This window comes from Macaca mulatta, chromosome 6 (genome assembly GCF_049350105.2).
Source record: "Macaca mulatta isolate MMU2019108-1 chromosome 6, T2T-MMU8v2.0, whole genome shotgun sequence".
In the NCBI taxonomy this organism is placed as follows: domain Eukaryota; kingdom Metazoa; phylum Chordata; class Mammalia; order Primates; family Cercopithecidae; genus Macaca; species Macaca mulatta.
The window spans coordinates 16064993-16086969 of record NC_133411.1 but is presented as its reverse complement, the minus strand read 5'-3'; the positions used below and the strand labels follow the sequence as shown (position 1 = coordinate 16086969).

General features: G+C 41.8%; 1 pseudogene; it reads left to right on the top strand.

Moving 5' to 3' along the window:
* Positions 1-18815: 18815 nt before the first annotated feature.
* Positions 18816-21718, top strand: LOC717569 (T-complex protein 1 subunit zeta pseudogene; annotated as a pseudogene).
* Positions 21719-21977: the final 259 nt, after the last annotated feature.

The following is a 21977-nucleotide window of genomic DNA, read 5'->3' as shown; positions in this document are numbered from 1 at the left end:
CTCTTTTGCCAGTAAAAAAGCCTGGTACTCAGGATTACAGGCCTGTCCAAGACTTAAAAAAAATTAACAAAAAAACCATGGACATCCATCCCACGGTCCCCAATCCTTACAACTTACTCAGCACCTTAAAACCAGGCTATAACTGGTATACAGCATTAAATTTAAAAAATACTTTCTTCTGTTTACCTCTGGCCCCCCAAAGCCAAGAATTCTTTTTTTTTTTTTTTTTTTTTTTTGAGACGGAGTCTTGCTCTGTCACCCAGGCTGGAGTGCAGTGGCCGGATCTCAGCTCACTGCAAGCTCCGCCTCCCGGGTTTACGCCATTCTCCTGCCTCAGCCTCCCGAGTAGCTGGGACTACAGGCGCCCGCCACCTCGCCCGGCTATTTTTTTTTTGTATTTTTTAGTAGAGACGGGGTTTCACCGTGTTAGCCGGGATCGTCTCTCGATCTCCTGACCTCGTGATCCGCCCGTCTCGGCCTCCCAAAGTGCTGGGATTACAGGCTTGAGCCACCGCGCCCGGCCGCCAAGAACTCTTTACCTTTAAGTAGAAGGATCCTGAGAAAGGAATTTCGGGCCAATTGACCTGGACCCGGCTTCCCCAAGGATTCAAAAACTCTCCCACTCTCTTCGATAAGACTCTTCATCGAGACCTGACCGACTTCCGGACCCAAAATCCAGACGTGACTCTACTCCAGTATGTAAATGACCTCCTCTTGGCTACTCCTACAAAGAAAATCTGTATACAAGGTACCAGGCATCTACTCCAGGCACTGGGTAAAAAAGAATACCGGGCATCCGCCAAGAAGGCACAGCTCTGTCAGACCAAGGTAACATATCTGGGGTATATCCTGAGTAAAGGAAAAAGGTGGCTCACCCCTGGGCGCATAGAGACAGTGGCTCACCTTCCACCACCACGAAATCCCAGGGAGGTACGTAAATTCTTGGGAACTGCTGGGTTCTGTCACTTGTAAATACCCGGTTTTGCTGAACTGGCCGCCCCCCTTTATACACTCACCAAGGAGAACACCCCTTTCACCTGGCAGACAGAGCATCAATTGGCTTTTGAGGCACTAAAACAAGCACTCTTGTCTGCCCCGGCCCTTGGGTTACCGGACACCTCAAAGCCCTTTACCCTCTTCCTGGACGAGAGGCAAGAAATTGCCAAAGGGGTCTTGACCCAAAAATTAGGGCCTTGGAAAAGACCGGTAGCATACCTGTCTAAAAAGCTAGACCCTGTGGCGGCCGGCTGGCCCCCATGTCTCCGTATCATGGCAGCCACCGCTATGCTGGTCAAAAACTCTGCTAAGTTAACCCTTGGGCAGCCACTGACTGTTATTACCCCACATACTCTAGAGGCCATAGTGCGGCAGCCCCCGGACCGGTGAATAACCAACGCACACCTAACCCACTACCGGGCCCTCCTACTGGACACGGACCGCGTCCAGTTTGGCCCTCCGGTCACCCTAAACCCTGCTACGCTGCTGCCGGTACCAAAAGACCAACCAAGCCCACACGATTGTCGGCAAGTACTGGCTGAGACCCATGAAACACGGAAAGACCTTAAAAACCAAGAACTCCCAGACGCGGATCACACCTGGTACACAGACGGCAGCAGTTACCTTGACTCAGGTACCCGGAGGGCGGGAGCAGCGGTAGTAGATGGCCACAGCACCATTTGGGCACAATCACTACCTCCTGGCACGTCTGCACAGAAGGCTGAGTTAATAACACTAACCAAGGCCCTAGAACTGTCCAAGGAAAAAAAAGCTAACATTTATACTGATAGCCGATATGCCTTTATAACGACTCATACTCATAAAAGTATCTATAAAAAAAGAGGTCTCCTAACCTCAAAAAAAAAAAAAAAAAATCAAGAACAAAGCTAAAATAATTGCCTTATTAAAAGCCCTTTTTCTTCCTCAAAAAGTGGCTATAATTCACTGCCCCGGGCATCAGAAAGGACAGGATCCAGTCACAGTAGGAAATAGACAGGCTGACCAAGCGGCCAGGCAAGCCGCCATGGCGGAAGTACTGACCCTAGCCACAGAACCTGACAAAACCAGCCATATAACTATTAAACATACTTATACCCCAGAAAACCAGGAAAAAGCAAAAGCCATAGGGGCTATAGAAAACAAAGACACTAAAAACTGGAAAAAAAAAGAAAAAATAGTCCTTCCCCAAAAGGAGGCCCTGGCAATAATCCAGCAAATACATGCCTGGACACACTTAAGTAGTCGAAAGCTAAAATTACTGATTAAAAAAACTGACTTTCTAATCCCAAAGACAAGTACCCTTGTAGAACAAGTAACATCTGCCTGTAAGGTCTGTCAGCAGGTAAACGCTGGGGCTACCCGAGTGCCAGAAGGGAAACGAACTCGTGGTAACCGCCCAGGAGTCTATTGGGAAATAGACTTCACTAAAGTAAAACCTCACTATACTAAATATAAGTACTTACTGGTGTTTATAAATACCTTTTCAAAATGGGTAAAAACCTACCCCACCCGACAAAAAATGGCACACATAGTAGCCAAAAAATTTTTTTAAAAAATCTTTCCTAGATTCGGACTTCCCAAAATAATTGGGTCAGATAACGGGCCGGCCTTCGTTTCTCAGGTAAGTCAGGGGCTTGCCAAAATATTGGAAATTAATTAAAAATTACATTGTGCCTATAAACCCCAGAGCTCAGGACAGGTAAAAAAAATAAATAAAACAATAAAAAAAACCCTTACTAAATTAACCTTAAAGACTGGTTTAAAAAATTAAAAACGCCTCCTATCCTTAACTCTGTTAAGGGCCCAAAATACGTCTAACCGTTTTGGGCTCACTCCATATAAAATCCTCTACGGAGGACCTCCCCCTTTGTCAACCTTACTTAACTCCTTCTCCCCCTCCGATCCTAAGACTGACCTACAGGCCCGACTAAAAGGACTCCAAGCAGTACAGGCCCAAATCTGGGCCCCCTTGGCAGAACTGTACCAACCAGGACATCCACAAACCAGTCACCCCTTCCAGGTAAAAAACTCTGTCTACGTTAAACGGCATCACACTCAAGAACTAGAGCCTCGGTAAAAAAAACCCTACATTGTTCTCCTGACCACGCCCACAGCCATAAAGGTTGACGGAATCTCCACTTAAATCCACGCATCCCACGCCAAGACTACTCCAAGGACGCCCGGACCAACACCACCTAAAACATAAAAACTCCGACACTCCAAGAACCCGCTCAAAATAAGACTCTCTCGTATCTAGCCCCTTACTTGTTACTAGCCCTCCTTCCCTACGTCACTGGCAGTAATAACCCCCACCGGCCATATAACCTGACCTGCCAGGTAACTAATTTTAGTACTCATAAGGTCTTAAATAAAACCTCAAAAATTACTCCTATAAAAACTTGGTTCCCTAACCTCTATTTCAACCTAAACAAAATAACAAAGATAAATGACATAAAAAAATAAAAATAAAAAAAACAGGCTAAAAGGGTGTCCGTAAGCCAAAACGGGTTCTATGCCTGTCCCGAATTCAGGACAAAAAATAAAAAAAACTTGTAAAAAAATAAATGCCCTGTTTTACGCTAGTTGGTCCTGTATAACTACTAACAATAAAAAATAAAAATGGGCCACAAAACCCTGGTACATAACCATGTCCTTTGTCCGGCGCTACACCAAAACCCAATATTCAAAAACTTACAATCTGGTCCGCATCAAGTTTAAAAATACAGCAAAATCTAATAACCATTAAATATCCGGGTTAACATGGGGCCTATATTTATACCAAAAGCCACTGTATAAAATCCCTATCCAAATCAAATTAATAGTCAACCCTATCACAGCCCCTGTCGCAGTAAGACCAAACCAAGTTTTATCAGAAACAGGGAAGCCCCTGGTTCCTGCATCGAAAGAGCCCCAACCAAAAACTCCTAAAAACACTTCCCCGCCCTTAATCTCCACCTCCTCTAAATACACACCCTCAGCCCAAAACGTCACCCGCGGGCCCCTTAACTTAAAAATAGGTGACAGGCTCCTAAATCTCATAAAAGACTCCTATTTCACTTTAAACCAGACAAAGCCAGAATTTACCTCCTCTTACTGACTATGTCTGGCAACAGGCCCCCCTTACTATAAAGGCATCGCCTCCACTAATAATTTCACTAACTCCGCCAATCCTACTGAATGCGCATAGAAACAACAAAAAAAACTAACCCTGGCTGAGGTTTCTAGGTCGGGAACCTACATAGGCCGAGTGCCCCCTAGTCACCAACATCTTTGTAATGTAACCTTGACAGTACCCAGCTCCAATCACTATTTGGTCCCCTCCGAAACGGACTGGTGAACTTACAACACTGGACTCACCCCCTGTGTATCCACAGCCGTTTTTAACAGCGGCACCCACTATTGCATATTGGTACAAGTTGTTCCCCGAGTATACTATCACTCTAAAAACTCCTTTAATCTCCGGTATAAGCAAAAAACTCATACTAGACCAAAAAAAAAACCTATCTCCCTCACCCTCGCCGTTATGTTAGAAATTGGGGTAGCGGCTAAAGTTGGGACCGGGACAGCAGCCCTAGTACATAGTAACCATCATCTACAACAACTTAAAATAGCCATAAATAAAGACCTTAGAGCCATAGAACAATCTATCACAAAACTTAAAAAGTCCTTAACTTCTCTGTCTAAAGCTGTATTACAAAACCGACAAGGACTAAAAATTATCTTTCTAAAAAAGGGCGGACTCTGTACAGCCCTAAAAGAACAATGTTGTTTTTATACAGATCATTCAGAAATAGTTAAAAATTCTATGGCAAAACTAAAAAAAAAAATTAAACAAAAACAAAAAAAAATCTCAGCAAAATTGGTTTAAAAATTAGTACAACCAATCCCCTTAACTTAACACCCTAATCTCCACCATCTTAGAACCCCTCATCCTACTCACACTCATCCTGACTTTCGGGCCATGCATACTCAACCACTTACTCACCCTTATTAAAAATAAATTAAACATAGTACATGCTATGGTTCTAACCCAACAATACCAGACCCTCAGGACTAAAAAAGAGGCTCAAGATTGAGCCTCTGACACAAAAAGAGGAGGGAATGAAACTAGGCCTCATAAAACTTAGAAACTAGGCCTCATATAAAAAAAAAAAATTAACACCAGGTGGCTCTAAATAGGGTCCCACCCTGCCTCAATAAGGACCCACCCTAATAGAGTCCCACCCTGCCAATTCCGGAAAACAACCTCATGGGGTCCCACCCTGCCTCAAAATTCCCGGAATCAACAACTCCAGAAAAAAACCTCATAAGGTCCTACTCTAACCAATTAACATAAAACACCTTACTCAAGCCATAACTAGACCCAATCATTTTACGCCTTAAACTTTGTTTAAATTTCGCGCCATAAACTGTGTTTAAACTTGTGTTTGCCTATATAAACAACCTATAACAAGCAGTCGGGGTCCCAGGGCCAACTTAAAAATTGAAACCCTAGCGCGCTAGTAATAAATAACTCTCTACTGTAAATCTCGTGTCGGTAATCCTTCGCGACGACCCCTGCCCAAAAAAAAATCGACAGTTCGGTTCCAACATGATCATGTGAGTCAATACTCCTTAATAAACTCCGCTTTATATATACATCTATCCTATTCGTTTTGTCTCTTTAGAGAACCATGACTAATATACCTACTATTAACAAAAACTCTACTTGTGAGAAGATAGGTGGTCAACCCTATCTTTGAAAGTCATACCAGGATATCACTGGCAAAGTCACAAGGGCTTTCTGGATCTTCTGCTAATATTTTGTCTCACATTTTTCTTTTGTCTTGGTCCAGAATTTAGGGATGAGAATGTATAAAACTTCATCACTATTGCATCATTCCTATAGACCTTGGCAGCCAGAATCCATCTTAAAATAGTGGTCTTCAAACTGAGGCACCCGTGTCTCCTGAGGCACAGCAACACCACTTTTATACAGTTGCGCAGCAAAGGCCCTGGAGTACAAGATCTTTTTACAGGTGCATGAGGACATAAATAGGCCTGTGCTCCTTTCTAACCACTTCCTTCATGTTTACCATATCCCTGCTTAACAAAAATAAAAGGTTCTCAGCCATGCCAAATCTTTCTAGTGTGTGCCTCAAGAACTACATTGTCCAATACAGTAGTCAGTAGGCAAGTGTGCCTCTTGAGCACTTGAAATGTAGCTGGTCAGAATTAAGATGTGCTGTTTGTGAAAAACACAGGATTTTAAGGACTTAGTATACCCCCTAAAAAGAATGTAAAATAATCACAGATTTTTTTTTTTTTTTTGAAATAGAGTCTCACTCTGTTGCCCAGGCTGGAGTGCAATGGAAAGATCATAGCTCACTGCAGTCTTGACCTCCCAGGCTTAAGTGATCCTCCCATCTCAGTCTCCCAAGTAGCTGGGACTACAGGTACACAGCACCACACCCAGCTAATTTTTTATATTTTCTGTTTCACCATGTTGTCCAGGCTGGTCTCGAACTCCTGGGCTCAAGCGATCCTCCTGCCTCAGCCTCACAAAGTACTGGGATTACAGGGATGAAGCACCACACCTGGCCTATAATTTTAAAATATTGATTAGATGTTGGCAAAATTTTGGAAATACTGCATTATATAAGATACTAATTTCAATTGTTGCTTTTTGCTTTTTTAATATGGCTACTAGAAAATCTTAAGTTATGTATGATGCGGCTCACATTATATTTCTATTGGATGGTGGTATTCTAGAGCTTCAAATCAGATGAACAACTTAAATACTTCTTTCAGAGAAGCCTACAATAAGGCACCGGAAACTTACATTTGTTTTTTTTTCCTTTTGGTTTCTTTCCTTCATGTCTTTCCTTTTCTTCCCTTAACAGTGGGTATTTTGATATTTAAGTGGAGTATTTTTGCCGGTATGTTAATTCAGATATAGCATAGAGTGGGTTGGTAAGGGTGATGTAGTGTAGCAAAGAGAAAACTAGCTATATGACCTTGGGCAAGTCATTTAACTTCTCTGAGGCTCAAATTTTAAGCTTTTAGTTTCCCTAAAAGATGACTTGCTCCTGAGGGAGTCTTGGAAGAACAAAGAAGAGAGTATTGGTAAAAAGTATTGGTGGCATCTTATGTCATCAAGGTGACAGACTCATGGCAAAGCTCTCGGCCTTACCTAATGTTCACCTTAGAATGAAGATTTAAAGTGAGACAGCTGCCTTACTGTACGTCCCAGAAATGGAAAAGGTGATCTACTCTTAACAATTAGATAATCGGCCGGGCGCGGTGGCTCAAGCCTGTAATCCCAGCACTTTGGGAGGCCGAGACGGGTGGATCACGAGGTCAGGAGATCGAGACCATCCTGGCGAACACCGTGAAACCCCGTCTCTACTAAAAAATACAAAAAACTAGCCGGGCGAGGTGGCGGGCGCCTGTAGTCCCAGCTACTCGGGAGGCTGAGGCAGGAGAATGGCGTAAACCTGGGAGGCGGAGCTTGCAGTGAGCTGAGATCCGGCCACTGCACTCCAGCCCGGGCTACAGAGCGAGACTCCGCCTCAAAAAAAAAAAAAAAAAAAAATTAGATAATCATTCCTTTGAATTTCAGGTGATTTCTGATTCCTTGCTTCGAACAAATTTGAGGGAGAACCTAAAGTTATTAGCTGATGATTAAAAATAATATTTCATGAGAGATTACTATGATATTTTTGCCATGCAATTCGGAAGCTCAAGGATTTGATTTTGTGATAACAAAACTATTTCCATCTATTTAGGAGGACAGTGTTTTATAGTTTTTATAAAATTCAAAAATAAGCATAGAATTGAAATTAAATCCTATCTCTTTCTAACAGTAAATTGTATTCATCGATAGATCTGGAGTGCAGTGGTGCAGTCATAGCTCACTGCAGCCTCAAACTCCTGGGCTCAAGCAATCATTCCGCCTCAGCCTCCTGAGTAGCTGAGATTACAGGCACATGCCACCGTACCCAGCTAATTTTTTTTTATAAACACAGAGTCTTACCATGTTATCCAAGCTGGTCTTGAATTCCTGGTTTCAAGTGATTCCCCTGCCTTGACCTCCCAAAGTGCTTGGATGACAGGCATAAGCAACCATGCCCTGCCTTCATCAAAGAGATGTATATAATCAAATTTTACTAAGTGTATTTAACAATTATCAACATTTAAATATGCTATTTTGATCAGATTTTTATGGCTAATGTTATAATGAAACTTTCAAGTAAATTTAAGTAATAAGACTTTCTTTTTTTTTTTTTTTTTTTTGAGACGGAGTCTTGCTCTGTCACCCAGGCTGGAGTGCAGTGGCCGGATCTCAGCTCACTGCAAGCTCCGCCTCCCGGGTTTACGCCGTTCTCCTGCCTCAGCCTCCCGAGTAGCTGGGACTACAGGCGCCCGCCACCTCGCCCGGCTAGTTTTTTTGTATTTTTTAGTAGAGACGGGGTTTCACCGTGTTAGCCGGGATCGTCTCTCGATCTCCTGGCCTCGTGATCCGCCCGTCTCGGCCTCCCAAAGTGCTGGGATTACAGGCTTGAGCCACCGCGCCCGGCCAGTAATAAGACTTTCAAACATAAAAATATATTGCATTAAATAGAATTCTGTGAATGGGAAACAGAAAGCAAATAATTCAATAAGAAAAAGGAATGATGTGAAATTACAGTTTTTTATGAATGATAATGAATTTCTAATGTGTTAGATTCTATTGGAAATAAGTCATGATTATTTTAAAATACCTATTTACAATACGATGGAAATTATATCCTTTAAAACTAAGTTTCTAATAGAAAATTTTATTTTTATTTTATATATAATGTACATATTTTGGGGAACATGTGATAATACATTCATATAGTAAAGATCAACTCTGTAATTGGGATGTCCATCACCTTAAATATTTGTCTTTTTTTTTTTTTTTTTTTTTTGAGACAGAGTCTCGCTCTGTTGCCCAGGCTGGAGTGCAGTGGCACAATCTTGGCTCACTGCAGGCTCCGCCTCCCAGGTTCACGCCATTCTCCTGCCTCAGCTTCCAGAGTAGCTGGGACTAAAGGCGCCCACCACCTCGCCCGACTAATTTTTTGTATTTTTAGTAGAGATAGGGTTTCACCTGACCTCATGATCCACCCGCCTCGGCCTCCCAAAGTGCTGGGATTACAGGCGTGAGCCACCGCGCCCGGCAATATTTGTCTTTTTTTTTTTTAATGTATTTATTTTTTATTATTATTATAGTTTAAGTTCTAGGGTACATGTGCATAACGTGCAGGTTTGTTTATTTGTCTTTTTTTATCCTGGAAACATTCAAATTCTCTTAGCTATTTTGGACTATACAATATAGATTATTGTAACTACTGATCTATCAGACACTATGTCGTCTTTCTTCCATCAAACTATATATTTCTATATATACAGGTTCTTAGCACCTGTACCAAAAATGAGTTGACTGTAAATGTATGCATTTATATCTGGGTTCTCTATTCTGTTTCACTGGTCTATGTGTCTGTTTTCATGCCAGTAGCATGCTGATTTTGATTACTACCATTCTGTAGCATATTTTGAAATCAAGCAATATGATGCCTCCAGCTTTGTTCAGCTATGTGCTGCTTTTTTTTTTTCTTTCCTTAGACAATGTCTTGCTCTGCTGCCCAGGCTGGAGTGCAGTGGCATAGTTTACTACAGCCTTAAAGTCCAGGGCTCAAACGATCCTCTTGCCTCAGCCTCCTGAGTAGTTAAGACTATAGGCACATGCCACCATGCCCAGATAATTTTCTTTTTAATTTCTTGTAGTGACAGAGTCTCACTGTGTTGCCCAGGCTGGTCTCAGACTCCTAGCCTCAAGCAAATCCTACTCTCTTGGCCTCTCAAAGCACTAGGATTACAGGCATGAACCACTGTGCTTGGCCAACTTTTCTTCTTATAAGAACATACAGTTGTTCCTCAGTATCCGTGGGGGATTGATTCCAGGACCCCTCATGAATACCAAAATCTGAGGATGTTCAGTTCCTCATATAAAGTGATGTAGCATTTGCATATAACCTATGCATATCCTCCCATATAGTTAAATCATCTCTAGATTACTTATAATACCTAATGTAGTGTAAATGTTATGTAAATAGTTGTTAAACTTTTTATTTGTATTTCTTTTTATTGTATTATTTTTAATTGTTTTTTTCTGAATTTAAAAAAAAATCTTCAGTTGGTTGAATCCACAGATGTAGAACCGGCAGATACAGACAGCTGACTGTAATCCCACTGGATTAGAGTCCTACCCTTACAATCTCATTTAACCTTAATTGCTTTTCCTTAGAGGTCTAATCTCCAAATACAGTCACACTGGGGGTTGAACTTAAACATATGAATAGTAGGGGAGGGGCACAAACATTCAGTCCATAATATTTGTTGATCTTTATATACCTTATTCTTAACCCAGTGTATAGTATACAGTGCTCCTTAATAAATTTTTGTTACATGATTTAATATTAATTCCTTATGTCAGTATTATAATGGTCATATAGCATGGCAGAGAAAAAAATAGCTATGTAACCTTGGGCAAGTTATTTAACATTTCTGAGCCTCAGTTTCTTTGATGCAAAATCTGGATAGTGCCTGCTGTCTTATAAATACGAGGATTAGAAGGGAAGTGTGTCAAAGGTCCAGAACAGTGCTTGGGAAATTATCACTATATCTAACACTTGCTTAGCACTTTATAGTTTTGAAGCACCTTTCATACACCATCCCACTGAGTTAAGACCTGAACTGGTCAAAGCGCCAAGCCTAGTGCTCTTTCCACTATACAGAATGATCTAAGACCTTATGGAACATGTTAACTTTAAGTAACCTTGGACTTCACTAGGTCATATTTTGTTTTATCCAACAAAGTAACTTACTGAATTGGTCTGGTCCTTGGGGTAGACAAGAGGTCAAAATAAGAAAACTTCCTGGTAGAGAGACAAAACTGTTAGGTGTTTTAATAGCTATTCTCTTGCAAAATTAATCAGCTACTTGCAATTTCTTTACATTATTTTTCATGTAATTTAGTCAAAGCTTTGTGGATAAATCATGAACACTAGGTGGCACCACAAGACCGTCCCCTGAGCCAGTTCCTGTCAGCCCAATAGCTCTTCCCCACCATGACAGCCTAGAGATTTTTAGCTGTCTGAACGAAGAAAATGTAGAAAAATCTTCCTTTTCTGTGTAGAAAGAATCTATAAAGAAGTTTTCTTTCTAAGGGATTGATTTCCTACTGTGAATAATATGTAGAGGAATAAGGCTCTCACAGCAAACTCCAGCCAGGAGGCTTGAACTGAGTCCAAATGCTGCTACTTAACAGCTGGTTTTCTTGGAGAAAGTCTATTTCCTGCTCTGTCTGCATCTTGCTGGATTACTGGGAGAACCAAATGAAGTCGCATATGAGAACTGCCAAGTACTGCAATTGAAAACACTGAATCGGGTAGGGCACGGTGGCTCACGCCTGTAATTCCAGCACTTTGGGAGGATGAGGCAGGTGGATCACGAGGTCAGGAGTTCGAGACCATCCTGGCTAACACGGTGAAACCCCATCTCTACTAAAAATACAAAAAATTAGCCGGGTGCCGTGGCAGGCGCCTGTAGTCCCCAGCTACTCGGGAGGCTGAGGCGGGAGAATGGTGTGAACCCAGGAGGCGGAGCTTGCAGTGAGTCGAGATTGTGTCGCTGCATTCCAGCCTGGGCGACAGAGCCAGACTCCGTCTCAAAAAAGAAAAAAAAAAAAAGCACTGATTCGGCCCGGCACAGTGGCTCACGCTTGTAATCCCAGCACTTTGGGAGGCCGAGGTGGGCGGATCACGAGGTCAGGAGTTCCAGACCAGCCTGGCCAATATGGTGAAACCCCGTCTCTACTAAAATATATATATATATATATATATATATTTATACAAAAAAACTAGCTGGGCATGGTGGCGCGGGCCTGTAGTCCCAGCTACTCGGGAGGGTGAGGCAGGAGAATCGCTTGAACCCAAGAGGTGGAGGTTGTAGTGAGCCAAGACTGCACCACTGCACTGCACTCCAGCCTGGGCAATAGAGGGAGACTCTGTCTCAAAAAACAACAACAAAAATAAATAAATAAAATAAAAAACAAAAAAACCTGATTCTTCCTGCCTCCAAAACCCTTCACTTTGTGGGAGGCCCCAACCTTGGACAAGCTGTGGGCCTGTCTGCTGCCTTGGTCCCTGCCTACTTTTCAAGATCACTCTCAAACATTCATAAAGGACTTCAGCAACAGATCTATTAATGTCAACATTCACTCAAACAACTAAAACAATCCTTAATGTCCACACCACTGGCTTTAACTTCTCTTCATCAACTTAGTCCAGTGGCTACACTCTATACTTGTCATCATCCAGAAGTGGACCAATACCCTTAAAATAGTCAACTTTCGATTCCACTCTGTCAGGTCACCTCTCCTTTCATCTCTCCCATTTGTTCATCAATTGCATTGTGACTTGCAGCTCTTTTGCTCCTTCCCTTTCTCCCTGTCAGTCCCTCTCTGCACATAACCCTGTACCCTCTTGCCTTTGCTGCTTACAGTAAGCAGCTACTCTCATGAACACCTACAACTCTCTCACCCCTTTGTCCTAAGTGCCACCATCCGTCTACCCCTCAACCCTGGACCAGTTCAGCTGTTTGTTTGAGGGCATGTGGATTATTGAGCTGTAAGTGCACAGCATAGAATTGAATTGCTACTCTGCCAACAACTGGCTGTGCAACTCTGAGCAGGTTTTTAATCCTCAGAGCATCAGTCTTGGGTATGTAGAAGGAAGAGAACATCTACCTATAGGAGAATTAAGAGAGGTAACAAGTAAAAAGAGATTTTTTGAAGTGTATGTTTATGCTTTTATCTTTTACATCATCCATACCTGACCTTTTCTCAGTGATCCAGAGGTCTCCGGAGAGCCAGCAGATGAATGGGTAGGCTAGGATTATTAAAGTAAAAATACAAACAGAGTTAGTATAGTTTACTCCTAATATAGGTAACTGAGACTCAAAACTAAAGTTCTGATCTGTAAGGCTTACAGATTATGCCAGAAAATAGTTTGGAAAGAGAATAGGGGAAAATCCACCACAATCAGAGAGGATAATGAGGACCAAGGATGAAGAGACTGAGCAGGGCACACCACCGAAGAAAATGGGCAGGGAGAGGACAGGAACTGGGCTTGTCCCTTTTCAAGAGTCCATCATGCACAGAAGCCTAAGAAACCAAGGTAGATCCCTTGACTCCCCAGCAGTGGGGATGTGGAAGGACAATCCACAGCATATATTTGTGTCATCCTCAAACCAACTGCTGTCCTCATTAAAACACCATAAGACTATTATTAGCCCCATTTTCTGAATAGGAAAGTAAGTGGCAGAGAGGATTTTAACCCAGGCAGCTGGCTTCAACAGCCATGTTCTTAAGCACCATACCTGCCTCTTGATAAGCATCAATTCTCTAATCCCCCACCTCCAATTCCTCCTCTATTAAAAGCCAGGATGAAGGAGCACAGTTAGAAAAATTAGGCTACTGTGTGCTTCATGCTATTACTATTTAAAGTCTAAACTCAGCTGGGCCTTCGATTCTGCTCCATCATCTTATGTTCTTGCCCTGCTTCCTTCCGCAAGTCCTGCAATGGGTCTCTTAAGCCCTCATCGTTCAATGCCCTCTTAACTTTATGCAATGAATTTGCCTGTGAGTCATAGAGAAAACCAGTGCCATTGAGGGCGAACTCTTAGCTTTTCCCTTTTCCCCAACTAAATTACCTTCAAGGGCACTGTCTCATCCTCCTTTGCAGCCAGTTTCTGAGGAAGAGCTGTCTTTCTTATTTTAGACAATCCCCCCTCTTTCCCTTCACATCCCCCAGGGTTTCCACTGAGTGCCTTTTTTTCCAGTATCTTCAGCCTCCCACTCTCTAAGTTCTCTCAGCATTAACAAAGTCTTTTCTTCCTTTCGTATCGTTTCCATCCATAATTGTCCTAGACGTCAGAAACTGCCAAGCACCAGTCCCTGAACTCTTCCTAAGTAGTGCTGAAATTTTATTAATTTATGAAGAAAAAAGAAAAATCATAACGGAATTTGTCATTAAGCTAAAGTAATTAAAATGATTTTCCTTTGTTCTGACTTTATGGCCTTTTTAAAAAAAAAATGTTAAAATATTTTTTATACTGCCTTTCAGAAGTGTGAAAACTTTGCATGAGAAAAGAAAAAAACCTCTTTGCCACATTAGGCCATTGGGATTTGGGGCGTCTCTTTTAGTGCATAACCTAGCCCAGAAGCTCACAAGCATTTTAGTCTCAGAACATCCCTACATTATTTATACTCTTAAAAATTATTAAGGACTTGTATTAATTGTATTTTCTTAACTTCCGTATTCTTACTTTTTTTTTTTTTTTTTAAAGACAGAGTCTCACTCTGTTGCCAGGCTGGAGTGCAGTGGCGCAATCTCAGCTCACTGCAACCTCTGCCTCCTGGGTTCAAGTGATTCTCCTGCCTCAGCCTCTTGAGTAGCTGGGACTACAGGCGCCCACCACCATGCCCAGCTAAATTTTGTATTTTTAGTAGAGACGGGGTTTCACCATGTTGGCCAGGATGGTCTCTATCTCTTAACCTCGTGATCCACCCGCCTCGGCCTCCCATAGTGCTGGGATTACAGGCATGAGCCACCATGCCCGGCCAATTTCTGTATTCTTTGTATGCCTGGTGTCTGGGGCCTTGCTGACCAGTCAGAGGCTACCCCTCCCAGAGGTAGCTAATTATTCCTAGAGATGGAAAACAACTATCCTGTGACCATACTTTGTATATGCAAACCATCCAATCGAAAACCCATACCCCCAGGTGCTCCCTTTCTCAGACTCTCACCAGGGCTACTAAACTTCAGAGCACTACTCCCCTGTCCTAATCACCTGAGGGCCAGGCACCAGACCACTCTGAGACAACCCTGGAGCCAGCTGAAATTATTCAAATTAGCTGATTCTTAGCCTGCTTACCCTTTCTCACCCATTCCAGAATGCACACATCACAATCAAGGCTCTTGCCCATGCTTTCCCCTCACTCCTGCCTCCCAGCTGACCTTGGTTCTTCCTCTTGTGGCCCTGAATGCTGTAGTGTGTGCTCCTTCCTTCTGGGAACTGTGAGTAACAAACTATCCTTTCCAAAACTGAAAAGTGGTGAGAAAAGTAACATTGTTTCAACTTCTGCAAGTCTCTTTAATGTCTGTCTTAATAGAATGAAGCTAGATTTTTCAGATCTGCTTCTGTATTTAAACAGCTGCAATATCACATTCTGGAAAACTCCACAATATATTCCTGAGAGATTGAGAGTGAATAAGACAAATAAATTTAGTATTATTAAGAAATTGGTTTTGACCTCACAGATCCACTGAAGGATCACCAGACCACATTTAAGGTTTTCTTGGCCAGGCACAGTGGCTCACGTCTGTAATCCTAGCACTTTGGGAGGCCGAGGCAGGCAGATCACCTGAGGCCAGGAGTTTGAGACCAGCCTGGCTAACGTGGTGAAACCCCGTTTCTACTAAATATACAAAAAATTAGCCGGGCGTGGTGGCACGTACCTGTAATCCCAGCTACTCAGGAGGCTGAGGCAGAAGAATCGCTTGAACCCGGGAGGCGGAGGTTGCAGTGAGTCAAGATTGCGCCATTGCACTCTACCTTGGACATCAAGAGCAAAACTCCGTCTAAAAAAAAAAAAATCTTTTCCAGTGGATAAATTCCTGGAAACAAGCAAGCAACCTCCTGAGATTGAACCAGGAAGAAATAAAATCCCTGAATATTAAAATGACTTAAAAGAGTGTAATTGGATTATTTGTAACTCAAAGGATAAATGCTTGAGGGGATGGATACCCCATTCCCCGTGATGTACTTATTTCACATTGCATGCCTGTATCAAAACATCTCATGTATCCCATAAATACAGACACCTACTATGTACCCACATAAATTTTAAAATAAAAAAGAAAAAAAAAAACCATGAAATAAAATAAATAAAAAATAAAATAAAAAAACATAAAATAAAAAAAACCATACCAATAATGAGTAACAAGATTGAATCAGTAATAAAAAATCTCCCCCCACCCCAGATGGATTCACCATCTGGTTTTGGGCTTTTCTGGGGGGAGGAGGGTAAGATTTTTATTACTGAGCCAAATTCTACCAAACACACAAAGATAGATACCAAGGGGAGTTAATACCAATCGTCATGAAACTATTCCAAAAAAGGAGGAAAGAATTCTCCCTAGCTCATTCTATGAAGCCAGTATCACTCTGATATGAAGAAACGGACAAGGACACAATAAAAAAAAAAAGAACTACAGACCAGTATCCCTGATGAAATTAGATGAAAAAAAAAAAAAAAAAAAAAAAACTCTCAACAAAATACCAGCAAATCGAATCCAACACCATATCAAAAAGATAATACACCAGGATTAGGCAGAATTTATCCGAGGGATGCAGGGATGGTTCAAACATGCAAATTAATAAATGTGATACATCACATAAACAAAATGGACAAATACCAAATGATCATCTCAATAGATACAGAAAAAGCATTTGATAAAATTCAACATCACTTCATGATAAAAATCCTCAATAAACTAGGCATAGAAGCAGCATACCTCACCTTAATAAATGCAGTATATAACAAACCTATAGCCGGCATCATACTTAACAGGGAAAACTTGAAAGCATTCCCTCTAAGAACTGGAACAAGACAGGGATACCCTCTTTCACCAAATCTTATTCAATAGAGTACTGTAAGTCCTTGCCAGAGCATCAGGCAAGAGAATTTAAAAAGGCATCCAATTTGGAAAAGAGGAAGTCAAATTATTCCTATTTACTGATGATATGGTTTTTGTTTTTTTGGTTTTTTTTTCTCTTTGAGATGGAGTCTCACCTGTCACCCAGGCTGGAGTGCAGTGGTGTTCTCGACTCACTGCAACCTCCGCCTCCCAGGCTCAAGCGATTCTCCTACCTCAGCCTCTCAAGTAGGTGGGATTACAGGCACCAGCCACAATGCCTGGCTAATTTTTGTATTTTTAGGAGAGACAGGATTTCACCATGTTGGCCAGGCTGATCTCAAACTCCTGACCTCAGGTGATCCACCGGCCTCGGCTTCCCAAAGTGCTGGGATTACAGGTGTAAGCCACCACACCTGGCCTGATGATATGATTTTATACCTAGAAAATCCTAAAGACTTCACTAAAAAACTCTTAGATTTGATAAATGAATTCAGTAAAGCTTCAGGATACAAAATTAATGTACGTAAATCAGTAGTGTTTGTCTACATCAATGATTTAGCTGAGGACCAAATTAAGGAGGCAATTTCTATTTACAATAGCTACAACAAAATAAAATACCTAGGAATATATTTAACAAGTGAGGAGAACTACGAAATACTGATAAATGAAATTGTAGATGATACAAACAAATGGAAAAATATCCCATGCTCATAGATTAGAAGAATCAATATCATTAAAATGACTGTACTACCTGGCTAACACAGTGAAACCCCGTCCCTACAAAAACTACAAAAAATTAGCCAGGCTTGGTGGCGGGTGCCTGTAGTCCCAGCTACTTGGGAGGCTGAGGCAGGAGAATGGCATGAACCCAAGAGGCAGACGGGGCTTGTTGTGATCCCAGATCACGCCACTGCACTCCAGCCTGGGCAACAGAGAGACTCTGTCTCAAAAAAAAAAAAAAAAAAGGACTGTACTACCCAATGCAATCTACAGATTCACTGCAATCCCTATCAAATTACCAACATACATTTTTCACAGAATTAGAAAAAACTAAAAAAAAAGAAAGAAAGAGAAAACTACCCTAAAAATTCATATGGAATCAAAAAAGAGCCTGAACAGCCAAGGCAATCCTAAGAAAAAAGAACAAAGCTGATCCAGGCATGGTGGCTCACTCCTGTAATCCCAGCACTTTGGGAAGCCCAGGCAGGTGGATCACCTGACATCAGGAGTTCAAGACAAGCCTGGCCTACCAACATGGTGAAACCCCATCTCTACTAAAAATACAAAAATTAGCCGGGTGTGGCCAGGCATGGTGGCTCACAGCTGTAATCCCAGGACTTTTTGGGAGGCCAAGGCGAGTGGATCACCTGAGGTCAGGAGGTTGAGATCAACCTGGCCAACATGGTAAAACCTCGTCTCTACTAAAAATACAAAAAAAAAAAAAAAATTAGCCGGCTGCGATGGCAGGTGCCTGTAATCCCAGCTACTCAGAAGGCTGAGGCACAAGAATCACTTGAACCCAGGAGGCGAAGGTTGCAATGAGCTGAGATTGCACCATTGCACTCCAGCCCTGGCAACGAGTGAGACTCCATCTCAAAAAAACAAAAACAAAAACAAAATAAACAAAGCTGGAGGCATGACATTACCTTACTTCAAATTATATAACAAGGCTGTAGTAACAAAAACAGCATGGTATGGTATAAAAAATAAACACATAGATCAATGGAGCAGAATAGATAACCCAGAAATAAAGCCACATACTTACAACCAACTGATCTTTGACAAAGTCAACAAAAAAATACGCTGGGGAAAGGACACCCTGTTCAATAACTGGTGCTGAGGAAACTGGATAGCCACATATAGAAGAATGAAACTGGAGCCATATATCTCACCATATGCAAATATTAGTAACTAAAGTTGGATTAAAGACCCAAACACAAAGGCAGAAACTAAAAATACTAGAAGAAAGTAACCCTATTAAAAAAAAAAAGGGCCGCACCGGCTCTGGGCTCTCTGTGCCCCATGGCTTCCTTTTCCTCCACTGCAGCAGCTATGGCGGTGGTGAAGACCCTAAACCCCAAGGCCAAGGTGGCCCGAACGGAGGCGGCGCTAACGGTCAACATCAGCGTTACGCAGGGTCTGCAGGACGTGCTGAAGACCAACCTGGGGCCCAAGGGCACCATGAAGATGCTTGTTTCTGGCGCTGGAGACATCAAGCTTACTAAAGATGGCAGTGTGCTGCTTCACGAAATGCAAATTCAACACACAACAGCTTCCTTAATAGCAAAGGTAGCAACAGCCCAGGATGATATAACGGGTGATAGTATAACTTCCAATGTCCTAATCATTGAAGAGCTACTGAAACAGGCGGATCTCTACATTCCTGAAGGCCTTCATCCCAGAATAATCACTGGAGGATTTGAAGCTGCAAAGGAAAAGGCCCTTCAGTTTTTGGAAGAAGTCAAAGTAAGGAAAGAGATGGACAGGGAAACACTTATAAATGTGGCCAGAACTTCTCTTGGCACTAAAGTTCATGCTGAACTTGCAGATGCCTTAACAGAGGCTGTGGTGAACTCCATTTTGGCCATTAAAAGATAAGATGAACCTATTGATCTCTTCATGGTTGTGATCATGGAGATGAAACATAAATCTGAAACTGATACGAGCTTAATCAGAGGGCTTGTTTTGGACCACGGAGCACAGCATCCTGATAGGAAGAAAAGGGTGGAGGATATATACATTCTCAAGTGTAATGTGTCATTAGAATATGATAAAACAGAAGTGAATTCTGGCTTTTTTTTTTTTTTTTAACAAGAGTGCAGAAGAGAGAAAAACTCATAAAAGCTGAAAGAAAATTCATTGAAGAGTTAAAAAAAAAAAAAGAACTGAAAAGGAAAGTCTGTGGTGATTCAGATAAAGGATTTGTTGTTATTAATCAAGAGGGAATTGACCCCCTTTCCTTAGATGCTTTTGCAAAAGAAGGCATAGTCACTCTGCACAGAGATAAAAGGAGAAATATGGAGAGGCCAACTCTTGCTTGTGGTGAGGTAGCCCTGAATTCTTTTGACAACCTAAATCCTGACTGCTTGGGACATGCAGGACTTGTATACAAATATACATTGGGAGAAGAGAAGTGCACCTTTATTGAGAAATGTAACAAAACTCACTGTCACATTATTGATCAAAGGACCAAATAAGCACACACTCATTCAGCTCAAAAGATGCAGTAAGGGATGGCTTGAGGGCTGTCAAAAATGCTGTTGATGAGGGCTGTGTGTTTCCAGGTGCTGGTGCTGTGCAAGTGGCAATGGCAGATGCCCTGATTAAATATAAGCCCAGTGTAAAGGGCAGGACACAGCTTGGAGTCCAAGCATTTGCTGATGTGTTGCTCATTATTCCAAAGGTTCTTGCTCAGAACTCTGGTTTTGACCTTCAGGAAATATTAGTTAAAATTCAAGCACAATGTTCAGAATCAGGTCAGCTTGTGGGTGTGGACCTGGACACAGGTGAGCCAATGGTAGCAGCAGAAGTAGGCATATGGGATAACTATTGTGTAAAGAAACAGCTTCTTCACTCCTGCACTGTGATTGCCACCAATATTCTCTTGGTTGATGAGATCATGCAAGCTGGAATGTCTTCTCTGAAAGGTTGAATTGAAGCTTCCCCTGTATCTGAATCTTGAAGACTTTGCAAAGTGATCCTGAGGAATACAGCTGTGGAATTTTTGTCCAAGCTTCAGATGATTTTCAGAGGAATTTTCCCATATGAAAAAAGGAGAGAACACTAGCATCTGTTGAAATTCAGAAGTTCTGAACTTATAATTACAGTATTTTTAAAAATTGCACTGAAGTATACGCACATAAAGCAGGTATTTCATCCAGTGAACAGGATATTTGGATTTAGCGGCAGTGACATAAAATTCCTGTTAGATAAACATATGTTACCTACATTATTATTAAATATTCCTTGAAAAAAATGGGCAAAGGACAGGAACAGACATTTCTCAAAAGAAAACATGCAAGTGATCAACAAACATATGAAAAAATGCTCAACATCACTAATCATCAGAGAAATGCAAATTAAAATCATAATGAGATACCATCTTATGCCACCAGAATGGCTATTATTAAAATGTCAGAAAACAACAGATGTTGGCAAAGATGTGGAGACAAAGGAATGCTTTATGCATTGTTGGTGGGAATGTAAATTAACACAACCTTTATGGAAAACAATATGGGGATTTCTCAAATAACTAAAATAGAACTACCATATGACCCAGCAATGTCACCAGTAGGTATATATCTGAAGGGACAGAAATCAACATATCAAAAAGATACTTGCACTCATATGTTTATCACAGCACTATTCACAATAGCAAAGATATATAATTAAAGTAAGTGTCCATCAGCTGAAGATTGTATACACACACACACACACACTCATCATGGAATACTACTCAGCCCTAAAAAAGAATGAAGTCATATCTTTTGCAGCAACATGGATAGAACTGGAGGCCATTATCCTAACTGAAATAACTCAGAAAGTCAAATATTGCATGTTCTCACTTATAAGCGGAGCTAAACAGTAGGAACATATGGACACACAGAGTAGAATAATAGACACTGAAGCCTGCACAAGGTGGGAGTGTGGGAGGGGAATGAGGGTTGATAAATCACCTGTTGAGCACAATGTTCACTATTCAGGTAATGGGTACACTAAAAACCCAGACTTCACTACTATGCAAAATCTGCACTTTTGTCCCCTAAATATATTTTTAAAAAAATTTTTTTAAAGATTGCCTTATTTGGCTGGGCATGGTGGCTCACATCTGTAACCCCAGCACTTTGGGAGGCCAAGGCAGGTGGATCACCTGACGTCGGGATTTCGAGACCAACTTGACCAACATGGAGAAACATCGTCTCTAATAAAAATACAAAGTTAGCCAGGCGTGGTGGCACATGCCTGTAATCCCAGCTACTTGGGAGGCTGAGACAGAAGAATTGCTTGAACCTGGGAGGCGGAGGTTGCGGTGAGCCGAGATCGCGCCATTGCACTCCAGCAATAAGAGCGAAACTCTGTCTCAAAAAAAAAAAAAAAAAAAAAAGGCCGGGCGCGGTGGCTCAAGCCTGTAATCCCAGCAATTTGGGAGGCCGAGACGGGCGGATCACAAAGTCAGGAGATCGAGACCATCCTGGCTAACACAGTGAAACCCCG